This window comes from Lissotriton vulgaris, chromosome 9 (genome assembly GCF_964263255.1).
Source record: "Lissotriton vulgaris chromosome 9, aLisVul1.2, whole genome shotgun sequence".
In the NCBI taxonomy this organism is placed as follows: Eukaryota; Metazoa; Chordata; class Amphibia; order Caudata; family Salamandridae; genus Lissotriton; species Lissotriton vulgaris.
In genome coordinates, this window is record NC_141697.1 from 256,952,031 (window position 1) to 256,967,581 (window position 15,551).

The window sequence follows — 15,551 nt, forward strand, 5'->3', positions numbered from 1 at the left end:
CTTCAGGGGCGTATACCTATTCAATCGGCGTAGGTACAAAAATATACTCGTTGTTCAACTTCGTTAAATCCGCAGTGAAATGGGTGTTTCTTGATGATTGTTAAGCTAGGCGTGGTGAATTCATTACGCACGGAACTGGATAAGGCCCATGTCGACGGCCGGATTCTGTAAACACGGCTTCTATGTGTTCCTGCTGTACCCGCGGTAAATTTGAAGATCTGTGAACCACACCCTTCTTGGCCAATCAATATAACTTGGGCCCGGTCTTGGCGAATCTTCCTCAGAACCCAAGGAATCAAGGGTATGGGGGGAAACGCGTACAGGAGCCGTGAGTCCCAACTCAACTGAAACGCGTCTCCCAAGGCTCCCCGCATCGGATACTGGAGGCTGCAGAATGACGGGCAGTGAGCATTCTCGCGAGTGTCGAACAGGTCCACCCGAGGAGTCCCCCACATCCGAAAGACGTGACGAACCACCTCCGGATGAAGCCTCCACTCGTGGTCGGCCGAGAACTGCCGACTGAGACTGTCTGCACGCACGTTCCGAACCCCGGCCAGATGATTTGCCATCAGACAAATCTGATGGTCCTGAACCCAGGACCAGAGATGCAGAGCCTCTCTGCAGAGACACTGCGACCCTACTCCTCCCTGCTTGTTGACATACCACATTGCGGTGGTGTTGTCCGTCAGGACTTGAACCGAACGACCGCGAAGGGAAGGGAGGAAAGCCTTGAGTGCCAAACGTATCGCCCGCAATTTCAGAAGGTTGATGTGAAGCAACCTTTCCTCTGGAGACCAAAGACCCTTGACCTCCAGATCCCCCAGATGAGCACCCCACCCTAGAGTGGATGCATCAGTTATCACTGTGGCCACCGATGGAGGCAGTTGAAAAGGCTTTCCTTGAGACAGGTTGCCTTCCACTCCCCACCAAGCCAGATCCGCTGCAGTTTCTCCGGAGATCCTCACAGACTCCCTGAGATCTCCGTTGTGCTGATACCACTGCCTGCGGAGGCACCACTGGAGCGCCCTCATGTCCCAGCGTGCATGGTTGACCAACAGAATGCAGGAAGCCATCAGCCCGAGCAGGCGAAGGACCTTCAGGACTGGAACGATAGCTACATTGTGAAATAAAGGAATCAACTCCTATATGTCGCAAATCCTTTGAGGTGGAGGGAATGCACGACACACAGTTGTGTCCAGTACCACACCTATGAACAGGTTGCGCAGGGAGGGCACCAGGTGGGATTTGGGTACATTTATCGAAAAACCCAACCTGTGGTACAACTGAGTTGTTTCCTGCAAATGATGCTGGGGATTCGGCTTTGATCAGCCAATCGTCCAGATACGGGAATACCGGTATCCCCGATCTTCTGAGATGTGCCACCACCACAGCCATCACCTTGGTCAAAACTCGAGGCGCAGTAGTAAGACCAAACAGTAGGACCACAAACTGGTAGTGCTGTGAACCCACTGTAAAAGGGAGATACTACCTTTGCGACTGCAGGATAGGGATGTGAAAACATTCTTCCTGCAAGTCAATTGACACCATCCAGTCTTCTTCCATCAGCGCCTGAAGAACCTGTGCAAGGGTGAGCATCTTGAACTTCTCCTGTTTCAGGTAAATGTTCAAGATACTGAGATCCAGGATTGGAAGAAGCCTGCCATGCTTCTTGGGTATCAGGAAATACTGGGAGTAGCATCCCTGACCCCTTTCCTGCTCTGGAACCAACTCTATCGCACCCTTTTTTAACACCTTGGCTGCTAAGGGGTTTTCCCGCTGTGTGCTGGAAAGTGAGATATACCATTGTTCATGACAAGGTCAACTTGTCATAAGCACAGCTCCACTGTGTCTCATGACGAGCTGACCTTGTCATGAGCATGGAAGAGGTTAACAGTGTCTGGACTTCCTGCTGCAGGAGTAACGGGTGTTCCTCTGTGCAAAAACCTTGGCAAGGAGGGTAATTTGTAGGGAATTCCCGAAAGGGAAGAGCATACCCATTTTCTACGAGATTGAGAACCCAAAGATCTGATGTAACCAATTCCCAATCCCGTAGAAAATAGGTAAGCCGACCACCTACAGGACCTGCATGATCCTGAATGGCGGATCTAGGGCTGCTGTTCTGTGGCTGGGAGGGTTGGAAGAGGTAGAGGAGGAGGCGGCCTGACGTCCTCGAGGACGAGCTTTTTACTTACCCCTGTAAGACCTGTACAGGGAGTTTTGCTGCTGCTGCTGCTGCTGTTGACCTTGCCGGTAGGGGCGAAAGGAAGAACGTCCAAACCCTCTATACCTTTTGGTAGATGAACCCCTGGTCTGCAGCCCCAAAGATTTGGCAGTAGCCCTACTGTCCTTAAATCTCTCTAAGGCTGCGTCAGCTTTTTTTCCAAAAAGTCCAACACCGTCAAAAGGCAGATCCAATAATTCAGCCTGAATGTCCGCCGAAAAGTCGATGACTTCAGCCAGGCAGATCTCCTAGAGGAAACAGCGGTTCCCATGATGCGAGCAACCGAATCAGCAGTGCATCAGTCAACACTTCCTCAAAATCCTTCCTGTTGTCATCAGGAATTTTAGGAGCCAACAGACGCAGCGAATCCATAAGGGCATGAATGTATCTCCCCATAAGGCAAGTGGCATTGGATGACTTTAAAGCCATACTTGCTGAAGAAAAGGACTTCTTAGCAGTCTGGTCCTGTTTCTTGGCATCCTTATCCCCAGGCACTTGAGGAAATGCACCCACAGTCTTTTTAGAACAGGCTGCCTGAATAACAAGACTTTCAGGCGAAAAATGTGACGTTAAAAATTCAGGGTCCCCAGGTGCAACTCTATACCTCTTTGCAACACTTTTAGACACTGCAGGAGCCGTTAGAGGCTTGTTCCAAACCTCCAAAATAGGCTCAGTTAAAGCCTCAATAAAAGGGAGCAACGGCTCAATTACAGAACTTGGGGAATGGAGAACCTCAGTCAGAAGATTAGATTTAAATTCGACCGTAGGAAAGGTTAAATTCAAAAGTTCTGCAGCCTTCCTCATGACCATGTGGTATGGCTTAACATCCTTTGAAGGGGCATCTGATACAGATGGCAGCTCCCATTCAGGAGAAAGCTCCAGACCACTAGCCTCTGCTAGATCTTCAAAACAATCATCTTGAAGCTCACCTTCCTCCATCTCAGCCTCAGCCTGCTTATATCTTTGTTCTTCCAAGAGGCGGTGAGCATCCCTCCTAGATCTCTACTTCAACAGGCGTGCCGTCGGATCCGTAAACAACTCAGACGGAGCCGGGGATGGACATCGGGATCGACTCCGAACGCCCAGGGCGCTGTTCACGAGGTCGACTCGGAGCAGGTGTTGTCGATGACCTCGGTGGAGCAGAGTACTGCCAAGGCGGCGTCGGAGCCGGCATGAAAGGCATAAAGGGAGCTGGAGCATAGGAGTGGGGAACTTCTAAATTAAAAGCCAGAGGACCCATAGGACCCGAAGGTGCACCAGAGGGGTACCATGCTCTGGAAAAGACACCATACATAGCATTTAAAAATGCCGAACGGTCTTGACCTGGGGCCGGGAAAGGAGGGTGAGAACCCTCAGACTGACCCTTTTCAGGCTCCGGATTCGCCTCTTCTTCCACAAGTACTGAACCCTCATCCAAAGGGACCTCTTCATCCTCTCGAGCCGGGGACGGCACCGGAGATGGATTCGGAACCGGAGTCGGTGAATGAGCTCGCGACTCCAAAGGCGAAGCCTCATCTTCTGGATCCAAGACTTCCGGCGATGGAGACATAAAATCCTTCCCATGCTTCCTCTTAGGCGACTTCGGTCTCGAGTCCGAATCCTTACCGGAGTGATGTCGAGACCCATGCCTTCGTTTCTTATGTTTTTTCTTCGACTTCGAAGTATGATCAGATGAAGGCTTCGAAGGCGACGCTGTACGGGATCTTGACCGCGACCTCGCCCTTCTCGAACGTGATCTCGAAGTCTTCTTTTCTTTACTACCTCTCAACTTCGCCATCAGAAGCTTGGTCTCCCTCTCACGAAGCGTCTTCGGGTTAATTTTTCTACACGAAGAGCAGCCGTCGACATCATGGTCCGAACTCGGGCACCAGATACAATCCTCGTGCGGGTCCGTGATAGACATCATCTTGCCGCACTCTCTACAAGGCTGGAACACGGTCTTCTTAGTCGACATCGCTAGAGACACAAAGAAGCAGGAAAATCGAGAAAACAGTAACAAAGTTACCAACAGCTACAGAGATTCCCCGAAACCGTTAGCGTCGACGACGCGGAAAAAAGGGAACTGATGTCATCATGCCGGTTTGGTCCTATTATGGTGTCGGTGACTTCAGCGGAGTCGCGTGCGGTGCCGTGCCTCTATGACGTCGTCCACGTCGGCGCAAAGCTACAAAAAGAATTTCCGAATTTTGCTGACGCAAGGGGGATATTCACAAGGTGAGGAATCCACTGGCAGATGTATCTATCAGAAATACATATACATGTCCGATAAAGTGTTCCCAAGACCTTCGGGTCGAGTTCGAACTATATAAATCTATCCCCCAAAAAATTAATAATGGTCATTGGAAACATATGTGATTATGCAATTTTTTCAAAGTGCTTCTTTCTTTTTCCAAACATGGGTATGAGTTCGTAATACTCCATTCAATATTGAGTGTACTTTATGGTGCAGTGTCTAAAATATGTACTCGGTGTCATATCTAACGCCTTGTGAGTAAAGCCGGATATGGGATTTGTTCATCAGATCCTGTTCAAATGCAGCAGACCACAAATTCTAGCAACATGGATACAGCCAGCATGGAGAATACATCCACTGATGTTTGCAAAGCGGTTGCAGAGGCAGAAAAGGATGTGTTGTCAATTTCTCTGCCGTTTGTGAGTTCTCAATTCAATCCTCCTACTCTGTGCTCTCCTTCTGCTCTTCTACACCACTCTTTCTATACCCCCATTCATTCTTCTATGTTTCTCCTGCTTCGCACTCTCGCTTTTCCCCAGCTCGCATCTTACTCTTGAACGCGTCTCTCAATTCCCAAGACCCCTATCGGCCTGCATTGTCTGCCTCATTTTCCACCAACCTGCCTGTATCTCACCCTGCCCCCAATCCTATTACTCTGTTTCCTTTACTCCCTCTCCCTGCACTGCCACCCTCCCACCCCTCCCGGACTAACGCACTCCTGTAAAGGGCCAGGCGGTGAAACAGTGGTGGAGTTGAAGGAGTGCTGGAGTGAGGGGCCCGTCAGTCCCATCCCTGAAGTAAGTAGATTGTCCCACAGTACACAAAGGTCGGCTGAGACGTGTCCGGAGCCCACAGCCAGACGCAAAAGTACACACGCTGCAGGGCACAGGCGTCTCTTCCACACCACTGGCCTCCCTCAGTCTGGGCGTCTTGCCCAGCCTCATTCTCTCACTGTGGATGTGGATCTGTCTCTGTCTCTTTTGTTTAATGTTGTAGGACGGGACAGATCTCCGCCAGCTAAGAGTGCTGCGGGGATGTCCGTTTATATGGACAGGGGCGCAATACTGACTCTGCCCCAGTGGGTATGAGTGTGTCCACTGACTCTCTCTACTGGCGTCTGTTTTGTGACAGTTAATGTGGTTGTCTCAGGACGGTCGTGAGTCTGTCTCTCAGGAATTAGGAGTACCATGTGCGAGAGTGTGCCTTTGGAGGGTGCTAGAGTGTGTCTCTGAGGGTGTGAGAGTGCACCTTGGAGGTGCAAGACTGTGCCTCAGGAGCAGCATTATTCAGTGAGGTATCAGTGCATGCTTCATGGAGTGTAGTGGAGTGTAGTGTGCCTAAAGGGGTGCGAGAGCATGCGGGGGGCATGCAAGCGTGTGTCTCGGGGGGGTGCTAGAGTTCGCCTCAAGGGGGTGCGCCTCAGGGGGGTGTGCGAGTGGGCCTCACTGATTTGTAAGAGTGCGACTCGGATGTGCAAGTGTGTGCCTCGGGAGGTTGCCTCAGCCGGGTGCTAGAGTGTGCCTCAGGGGTGTGTGAGAGTATGCCTCTGGAGTGCGCCTTTAGGGGTGCAAGAGTGTGCCTCAGAAGCAGCATTTTTCAGTGAGGTACGAGTGCGTGCTTCATAGTATCAGTGGGTACCCAAAATGCAAGTGTCGTCTCAGCAAGTTGAGTGAGTGTCTCTGTAAGTATATGTATATCCCTGTCTTGTCACGGTCTACGTGAGGTAGAGAGTTTGAATTTTGTGTGCTGAGTCTGTCTCTCGAATCCACAGCAAGCCTGATGGCGAACCCAGCGACTGGATCAGTTGCAACAAAAGTGAAAGGAGGAGCAGCCCTGCGACAGGGTTAACCCTTCAGTGCCCAATGCAAACAATGGTTGTGACAGCAGGCGCCTGACCCCAGTGCAAGTTGCAGCAAAGACAGCACAATGGTGACCGCTGTGGTGATCATGGCAGACACTGCCAGGATCATGTCCCCTTTGGAGTCTCCCTTCTCTTCCACCCCTGCATGATATTCTCTCCACACTAGTGTAAATGCAATGCAATGCAATAGTTTGCTCATTTACAAACATTTTAGCTATTGCCATTTTAAATTACAATGCATTTTATTTATGTTTTACAAAAGAAAAACAAAACAAAAAAACAATGTCATTTTCAATGTCAATAGCTCAAAATAATGTCATTGCGAGACCTATTGCATTGTAAATGCTTGTTTTGAGGGTGGAGTGGGGCCGGGGAGGCACAGGCTAAGGTCTGTTAGCTTTGGCATAACAGGTCTCTATACATTTTACCAACTACTGTGCTATTCCCACTTTGGACAGAGCACAGCCCTTGTGTGGTTTGGAGAAAAACAAAAAGCTGCTATGTTTTATGGAAGGGTTTTGTCCGGTCAATGTAATTTTGTTTTGACATTTACATGTGAAGAGCCCATCCTGCCACTAAATCTGGATGTGGAAAGTACAATGGGAGTTCGATAGTTTGACGGAGGTGGAACAAAGATCACCTTGGGGAGAAATTTGAGGTTTATCCTAAGGACTACCATATGATTGAGAACCTAGAAAAAAGGTTCTTCCTCGGTTAGAGCCTAGAGCTCACTTACACACCTGACAGAGGTAATGGCTACTAGGAAGGCGACCTTCCATGAAAGGAACTGAAAAGGACCAGATTGAAGGGGTTCGAAAGGAGGACCCGTAAGTCTTGTCAGTACAATGTTGAGGTTTCACATGATGGCAGGAGGCACCCTGGGTGGGTCGATCTGCCTGTGAAAATGGTAGTTGCGAGGATGAGAGCAAGGGATGTTAGCCGAAGCCTTTAACCCATGAACAGGAGCAGTGGGAAGTGTAAAATCCTAGGCTATTATATCTGACCAGTTCATCCAAAGCACATTGCCCAAGGAGTGTGGGTACCTGGAGGCAAAGCTTGGGCATTTGCGTTTTTGGTGTTGGAGAAGTGGTCTACTTCTGGGAACCCCAGACTACAAAAGTACAGGAGCAGGACTAGCGGGTGGAGTTCCCACTCGTGGACTTGTTGCTGCATCATGGTTAGCAGGTCTGCAAAGTCATTGCCCACTCCCAGTAGGTACGCCACTAGTAGATGGACTCTGTGATGGAGAGCCCACCTGCAAATGCCCTTAGCTAATGCGGACAATTGTGGTGAGCGTGTGCCACCGTGCTTCTGTAGGTAGAACATGGTAATTATGTTGTCTGTGTAAATGAGGACTACCTTTTACTGAATGACAGAGATGAATGCTTTGAGTGCCAGCTGGATAGGCAGGAGCTCCAGGTAGTTAATTTCAAGACCTTGCTGATGTGAGACTTATGGGTTGCCGAATGGGGACACTTAAGTTAATCCCACACACTGCGAAGTCAGCAGGATCCAGGGCACACCGAATACTGGTTTTGGATGATGCTTTACCTTCTGCAAAAAGCTCTTGGCCTCACTTTCTGTGCTTTTCAGGAAGAAGTTAGAGGAGGACCTCCATTTTATCCCAATATGCCCGGTCGTACCTGGAGGCCAACGGAGTTGGCGATGTGCCAAAATCACTGACTGAGCAGTGATTCGCTTACCTTCTGGATCTACTTTCCTGCTCTCCTATTCCGGTGCATCACCTATGCCGTAAGTATTGGCACGCTTCCTGGGCTGTATGTACTTCCAGGGAGTCTTAATGGAATTGTCCCCTAATGTATGCAGGGTCTGAGGGAGAAGATTTGAAATTTTTGTTCATCCTCAGTGTAACTACCTTGGTCTTGACTGGCTCCTAGAATACTTCGGGAGAATTCCTTTAAACATAGGAATTTCATGGAGCACTGGGTAGAGGATAGCATGTCCACGAGGAAATCCTCATTCTCCTCAATTTTACGCAATTCCCCTTTGTGATAAGTGTCTGCTCTCTGGTTCTATAAGGGGGTGTCATCTCGCGGGGTTGGCTAAGCAGGGTAGAGGTTGGAGTCAGTGTTCACAGGTTGATCTAGATCATAATTCTAAGAAAATGCCCCTTTGTGTATGGTCACAGCCAGGTTTTTGGACTGAGGCTGCTGGTTTATCGACTTTGAGAGTCCACTGATGCCTGCTAAGCAGATCTCAGTGCCTGTGCCCTTAACCATAAATGGATATGTCAAATTGACTTCAACCCAATTGACTGAGCTACCTTACCTGTAAGTTCCTTGTAAATGGCACCCAGGGCATGTAAGTTAGAGGGTTCTCCCAGGGATTGCAGTACTGGCTGGGGCAACCTGGGTGGGACACGGGTAAAACAAGCCTCCTGTCTGGCCATTTGCAGGTTGGAAGAGCAGTTTAACTGCTGGCTCGGCTTTGCCATTTGAAGTCATGACAAAGCCAGACTTCCTCCTGATATATGCTGTTATTATAATTGCATTTATATAGCGCTTAGTGCCCCTGACGAGGCGTGGAAGCGCTTTTACGGCGAGTCGCAGGCTACTCCGTAAGCCATAAAGGATTAGTGGTGAGTTAGTATAGTGAAATATGAAAGTAATTTGACTGGAGGATATGTTAGTCAGTTATTTGGACTGAGAAGGATAGCGAAGGGGTTGAAGAGGGAAGGATATATAGAATTTGTATTTTTTGGAGCTCATAGCAATAGGAGGAGGCTTGGGACGAGTAAAAGGAGAGGGAGGGTTTAGAAAAGCATGTTTGGGGGATCGGAATAGTAAACAAGTTATAACATGAAGCAAGGAAGGGCAGAGTAGGGCAGAGTCTTGAAAAGGTAATTTTGGGGATCATAGTGGTGGTATGGGGTTTGGGAGGAATGATACAGTGGTGTGAGAGTGTATTTTGACAGAGGTATGTGTAGGACACCCCTATGGCCACCTACCCGTTCTTAAGGCAGGGTGTAACAAATCTCATGGGTAGAAAATGTATTTTACATGTTCTGATAGTTAAATCAGTATACTGTTGTTTTTACTATGCAAAAAGCTTGGTCACATAATTGGTGAGTGTGGAGTTACATAATGATCCCTCAGCTGTGCTAATTCTGGAATCGTGTGACCAAAGTGGGTCATTCAAGGTATCAAAAAACACATTACATTAAGCTCAACTTTATCCTCAGGTTGAAATTAACATAAGTATCAGTGTGCAACTTTAGCAAAGCTGCCACTTTGTTGCCGTCAGTCCCCTGTGCCCATACTGGGTGGACACGGGGTCCTGTAACCGGGACAGCTGTCTACCTTACTGGGGAGAGTGCTAACGGCTCCCATGGAAAGGCAATAAAAAACACCTGCTCTGGAAGGAGGTGTCACCTCTCCCATGCAGGAAGCCACACAGGTGTTGGCCCAAAAGGTGAGCTTCAAATAAGTAGCTTCCTTTGAAGAGAAAATGGGTGACACTTGGGAGGGGGGCTACTCCATTGCTCAGGCAGACATGCTGGCACTTGAGACAGTGGAGGGAAAACCAGCTGCAAAACCGGTTTTTAAGGGGCATGTCGCTCGCTTGGTACCCACACCTCTGGGTTGGGAAAGGGCACTCCACACACCGAGAGAAGGGTCGTGCCATATTGAACGTGGGTAGAATGGTGCATACTGGGATGCCCAGATACCACACTTTGCAGGAAGTGGTCATCCGGTGGGATGGAACTTGGCAGCCCATAGGCTACCAAGCGCATCCTGCCCGGAGGGCAATTTGTGCGCATAAGTAGGGCACCCCGAATTCAGATCTCAAATGGACGAGGACCAAAGAAGAACTTTCCTGCTGCACCATGGAACCAGCAAAGAGAGGCTGCACTGGTGTGGACTGCACCTGTTGAACCTTGTGGCTAGCAAGGAGAGGGACTATACCTGCTATGTGCTGCTTGAGGAGAAGTCATCTCCAGAGCCCAGCCAAATCTAAAAGACTCCAAGGGTCCGGGATATGGTCTCTTGTTCAAAGTATAGGAACACAACAGCTGGGAAGCCTGCTTGGGGAATTTTGTAGCCCAAAATCTTCAACCCACCATCAACCGCCACTGTGCAGCACCAGGGACTAGGACCAGATGCACAAACTTTTTTGAGTGAGGTAGTGTTGTCATAGTGTAGCTGGGACCCCCAGAGGATCAGTTATCGACCCAGGAAGGACTGGGCTGTTACTGCGATACCGGGTGACCGATAGGCCAGTGGCGACTGGTATGCAGAGGTGACTAGACATCTACCAGCACCAAGAAGATCTTGAGGGACATTGACTCTGTGATAAACTGTTTCTGAGGACTTTGTATGGGGGCCCCCTGACTGGTTCCCTACTGGAGTTGGTCACCCCAAATGACTCTAAGTGACTGCATTGCAGCTAGTCTAAATGTTTTGGTGAAAAGGTTTGAGTATCATATTCTCTGAAATTGCTAATGCTTGTTTGCGGTTGAATGAAATGCTTTGATTTATTATATCTTGTAAGTTCTAGATCTCCGGAACACTCTGCAGAATATTTTTTGTTGCGGTGCATCACAGTTTTTTCTTTTATAGCACTATGGGTAGAGGAAGCTTTACGCTGACAAAAGGCAACACTGGTTTACGTGAAGCTTAGAAAAGCATGAATCTTCTGCCTAAATCAGGAGGGTTTGCAAGTATACTCGAAATGTGCTCAAATGTACTCATGATAGACCTGTTAAACATATGTGAAGGCTTAAGATCTGATGTCAGTTCTTGTGATGCCACTTACTGTGATGTCACACGCCTCACGCACCGCGATGTCACGTGCTGTGATGCCACATGCATACAGATTAATTAGGTTAGTCCCCTCACTTCTTTTTTTAGGACTTGTGCCCTGGGTATGGTGAACAAATGGTATGAAATTCCAAACAGTATCTGTGGGCAACAATGGATAAGAATCAATTATCATGGGTTATATCTTCCTATTGGGAATGAAAGGACCTTATTCATCCCCCGACAAGTGTTGTGTGATTGGGGGATGGGGTGGGGTGGGTGGAGTGTACGTCAATGGTTGGAGACAGAAGAGTTCTTGTCGTGGGCTGCTCTGCCTTTTCTGCTGCTGTTGTCCTGGAATCCTCCTCTTAAGTAAGGCTTTGAACTTTGCATGCATGGTTGCTTCCGTCTCTCATCTGCTGACACCCACAACCAGGCCTGTCAGGTTGAATTTGTACTGGACCCATAACTTTCGCTGTTTTCTTGTCTTTTAAATCTGTTCCAGCATCATGTCAGTCTGTGGACCAAATAGAGGTTCTCCATCAAATGGGACATTTAGCAGATGCTGTTGAACCTCAGGATGGAAGCCAGAGATTCAGAGCCAGGCATGTCATCGGGGTAAGATGCTAATGGTTGTCTCTCTGGACTCAGTATCAGCTGCACCCAGTGCACATCAGACATTGGCATTGGAGACGAGTTTCCCATCATGAAACAACTCCTTGCCTCTTCTTCAGTATACCTCTTGGAGGTGTTTCACCAGTTGATCCACTCTACCCAGTGCTACCGGTCATATCTTGGTAACAGGCCCGATGATTTGAATGGTGTGGCTGCACTGGCCGCTAGGTATCTTGCGACTTCGTCAAACTTCCTACTCTTCCTGCCCGTAGCTGGAACATCCCTGGTGCATGCATGGACAGCTAGAGAGTTCGGGGGTACATGGCCTCTAATGTACAAGGGACCTTCTGGTACCGCCTTGTACTTTTTCTCATTTGTTGGGTTCATGACCTTTGCTTTCACTTGGTCCTTGAAGTTGTCAGCCAGACACTTGGTTATGCTTTTGAGCATGAGGAGGAACTGGGCCGAGCTTTCCATCTTGACAAACATTTCCACCAAGACGTCATTTCCCTCTTTAATATGTAATTTAATTTTGTGGTGGTCAGTCGCCTTCCGGATGACCACATTGTATGCTGGAGATTCATCCGGTGGAGATGGTCCTATTGTATAGTGCTCCAAACATGGATCCTTCTGCGGGTCCATGCTATATACATGCCATGGATCATCTCCATCATATGTATGGATGGGCTTGTCGGAGGGGACAGAAAAGTTTCCAAATAAGTACATGCTATAGGTGATGGTGAGTGAGAATGCACTGGTGGTTCAGGTGGTGGAAGTGGACTAGGATCCCTAGGTCTATGCATATTTGGAATGGGGAATGCCCTTAAAACCTCTGTCATCTGCTGTATGGGGCAAACTAGAGAAGCCAACTAGAGAAGCCTTTTCAGAATAGTCTGAGGGCTCCAAGCCTGGTTTTCTCAAGGCCGATGTTTACCCAGGAGTCAAGAATCCTGTCGATGCTGAGCCCCAGAGGCAAGATCCTTGGATGGTGTAGATGGCTTAGGGGCAGTCTGTATCCTGGGTGTTGTGCTCACAGGGGGCCCTGTAGATGACTGGACTGCAAATTTGTACTCCTCTGAAAGCACTCATTCTGAACTCCAATCATCGTGGTCTCCTGGTATACCTAATGGACTTCTCCTCTGTAAGTTAGGGTATGTTCCCTGAAGTCCATGATGCTGGGCTGGTCAATGGCTCTGGAGAGGTTTGCAGCAGGATTTTGTAGTAAGCCTGCAGGTGTTCCATCCTGCAACGGATTGTTTTCTTGTTTTGAAGGCCTGGCAGGCTGGGCAGCTTAATTCCTCATGGTTTCTGGGTAGGCAGAGGTTACAGACAGCATGTTGGTCTGACCATGGGAACGTGCTGTTACATACAAGGCAAAACAGTAAGGGTGTGCTTTACATAAATCATTCTCACATGACCTGATTTCATAAAGTTTACTGGTCCAAGTCAATTCTGAAACAGTCACAGCAGGTTTTAGCGCACTGAAGGTAATTTCAGTGTTTTGAATTATTCTATTGTTTGACAGCCCGGGATCGCCTAAAAGAATGCCTGAAAACAATTGCGGAAAAAACCCAATCTTAAAATGTAGTCTTTGTCCTGGTGCATTGGAGGTGTATGGGAGGTGTGAGAAGTTGGCCTGGTATATGATGTTGACTATCTAGTGAGGACCTTGCACCAGTCCAAACAACCCTTATGGTGATGGTTGTAAAGTCAACCTTATAGACCAGCTATCCTAGTGGTAGCATGGACAAAGCAGTCTAACGCTAAACTTAAGAGGGCATGTGTAGCCAGCTGTTTTACCATATGTAACCCCTTTAATACCAAATGAAAGGACACCACACAGGATATATATAAAATATATATGTATTTATTTCTAAACAACCCCTCTGAACTCTTTATGAGGTCAGAGGCACAAGCACATAAGATACTTACACTTACAATAACTTGCACAAAATACAGTAGGGCCCTAGGGTCACGCTAAACCATATACTAAAATAGGGGTATAAGAACCACGTTACAAACAAAGGATAGGCCTAGGGCATCGCTGGGGCTACACTGTACTAAAAGGATAGGAAGTAGGAGACCCACGGGAGGCGTGTGCAGAGTCTTTACTCACACGCAAGTTACCATAGAGTTAGAATGGGAACGAAAGAATTAGAAACTAATTCTTTTAGGGCACTTCTGAGTGGACTCTATGAAAGTTACTTGAAAGCTAGACACTAGGATAGTCAATACCCACAGGAGCACCGGAGTACTCGCGTTACCTCACCCACAGGAAGCGGGTGCATAGGTGTCAAAGTGTGTGGGGTTTCGTCGCTGAATCCTATGGAGCCTTGAAGAAAGATGCTGCAGGCGACCAGGAGAGAAGTGTCCGGTTAGATCCAAGGGCGGATCGAGGATGAAGAGTACCTGAAAGCAGAGGGGACAGAGTCTGGGTCACTAGCCAGTGACCAGGAAGGAACCAGGAAGGAACCAGGCGATGTCGTGAAGCAATCAGGTGATGTCATGAAGCTTGTCTCTGCAGCCACGTGGACCAGGAGGCGTCGACGATGACCAGGAGTCAGGCACGGACTGTCCCACGAAGGCTCTCGCTGTCGGCGGTGTCGGCTTCAGGATTGGAGTCAACAAGCCTTGGCAAAGGCAACCCACGCAGGAATCGAAGTTGGCTTCTTAATCAGACCAGCAAGGTCTGATGGGCTTCTTTTTTTCAGGGAATCAAGGGCCAGTCTGGAGCAACCAGACCAGTGGTGTAAATTCAAGGTTTCGTCGTCAAGATGGCCACTAGCCAACGGGCAAGTGACCGGACAGACGCGTCGAGCAGGAAAATGCAGAAGGGCCCCACGCAGAACTCGTGGAGTGTGCAGGGCTGATCTTCGGTGCAGATGATGCTCGGGACTGGGGCTTCTCAATCCCCAATGCACAGCTTCGAGGATGCCTCAGAAGCTGCATGGAAAGCAAGTCGCTGACTTTTCAAGATGGCCGGTCCCACGTCTCGTGTCGCCTCCACGAGTCTCAGCTTTGCTGGGACTGTGGATCGGGCTGAAGGAAGTCTGGAAGTCCGGTTCTTGTCAGGTTCTGTGCTCGGGCTCCGGCAGGAGCGTCGACAAAGCAAGCCGTTGATCGCTGGATGGTGCCTGCTTGTGCAGGGTGGTCACTCCTTGACCACAAGGGAGATTTTTCAGTCTTCTATCTTCAGGTAGAATGTCGAAGGTCCAGAGTTTCGTTTCAAGTTTCAGTCAGGATAAATCTAAAGTCTTTGGACTCCGCTCCTACCTATATACCAAATCTAGGGGCTGGATTACCTGCTAGGTCCCTCCTATGGGTGGGACCAGGGAAGGGGGTGGTTACACCCCTTTCCCTTGGTCCAGTTTCGCGCCAGAGCTGGGGCTGGAGTGCCCCAGCACCGGTTTGAACTGGACTATGTGTGCCCCAGGCAGTGTCTCATTTCTTTCAGCCCTCCCTGCCCCAATACACAAGAACCTGTCTGGGGTGGTGCTAGCACCTCCCAAGACAGGAATCCTATTGTCCAAGCCTCCCTCGCTGGAAGGACTCCCAGCAGCAGGAGGTCAGACTTGTGTCTGTGGCAGCAGCATCTATTTTGTGATGCTGAGGCTCTGGTTAACTTCAACCGGGATTAGTAGGAACAACATGTCTTCTCCCTCTAGAAGGGTGGAATGCCACCCCCGTCGCCAGAACTAGCGAGGGGGTAGTATTCCAAAGGGTATGACACCTTACTCAACATGTTTTGATAAAGCCAAACCAGAGTTAGCATTTAACCGCGAGGTTCATAATGCACTTAAGAGTATATGGTATGGCTATATCCTAGAACAGCTATAAGGACATGGTTCCGAAAGCTGCAGA

At 48.9% G+C, this 15,551-nt stretch overlaps 1 protein-coding gene across 4 annotated transcripts in view; it reads right to left on the reverse strand.

The window, feature by feature from the left end:
- AREL1 (apoptosis resistant E3 ubiquitin protein ligase 1) overlaps window positions 1-15,551 on the reverse strand; it is a 618,076-nt gene that overhangs the window by 33,298 nt on the left and 569,227 nt on the right. The window lies entirely within an intron of this gene.